Source organism: Oncorhynchus gorbuscha, linkage group LG13, assembly GCF_021184085.1.
Source record: "Oncorhynchus gorbuscha isolate QuinsamMale2020 ecotype Even-year linkage group LG13, OgorEven_v1.0, whole genome shotgun sequence".
Classification (NCBI taxonomy): domain Eukaryota; kingdom Metazoa; phylum Chordata; class Actinopteri; order Salmoniformes; family Salmonidae; genus Oncorhynchus; species Oncorhynchus gorbuscha.
The window spans coordinates 100875830-100876793 of NC_060185.1; the positions used below are offsets into that span (position 1 = coordinate 100875830).

Sequence of the window (964 nt, forward strand, 5' to 3'; positions counted from 1 at the left end):
ATAACCACAACACAGCAAGGAAATTCATATTTAAGACATACAGTATTTATGTATGTTTAAATGTATATTAAAGGCAAAATCTCTTTCTCTGCTGTTTGGTAATTACAGAACTTTTGTAAATATTGGGTTCATTCTAACTAACTATGTATTAGGGTTGTAGCTCTACAGTTGCTATGGAGACAGATAGTTGTCACATACATACCTGTGTTCTCTGTAATGCAGTTTAAAGAAACCTGTGCCATCGACAAATTCATGTAAGAAGCATCTTTTCTTTGCGGATCTATAAAGGCATTAGCCTAAATAACGCTCCCATATTCAGATTGTTATATCAGTCTGCACATCAACACAATGGAATAATCACTTATGAAGCTGTCTTATTAGTCACATAGACAGCTGCTTATCCATGATTAGATCAATTCCTATGTTGATGGCAGGACTGGTACATATGTAATATAGAACACATGCAGATAGAGGATGTGTTGTTAATCACTGTCACTGCTGTTTGGATCTTCAATTAACCTGCCCTTTCATTGGATCAACCTCAGATATATCTCCCTCTAGATAGAATATATTAACCTCTAAACAGAATATATCTCCCTCTAGATATAATATATTAACCTCTAAACAGAATATATCCAGCTCTAGATAGAATATATTAACCTCTAAACAGAATATATCCACATCTCGATAGAATATATTAACCTCTAAACAGAATATATCCAGCTCTAGATAGAATATATTAACCTCTAAACAGAATATATCTCTTTCTAGATAGAATATATTAACCTCTAAACAGAATATATCTCTTTCTAGATAGAATATATTAACCTCTAAACAGAATATATCTCTTTCTAGATAGAATATATTAACCTCTAAACAGAATATATCTCCCTCTCAATAGAATATATTAACCTCTAAACAGAATATATCTCCCTCTAGATAGAATATATTAACCTCTAAACTG

The 964-nt window shown here is 31.7% G+C and overlaps 1 protein-coding gene across 1 annotated transcript in view; it reads left to right on the forward strand.

Annotated features, from left to right (window-relative positions):
• LOC123993779 overlaps nt 1-87 on the forward strand; it is a 20603-nt gene extending 20516 nt beyond the window's left edge. The window contains exon 11 of the mRNA XM_046296263.1: nt 1-87. This exon is cut by the window's left edge and continues 336 nt beyond it. The gene's annotated coding sequence lies outside the window, so the exon portion shown is untranslated.
• Nucleotides 88-964: the final 877 nt, after the last annotated feature.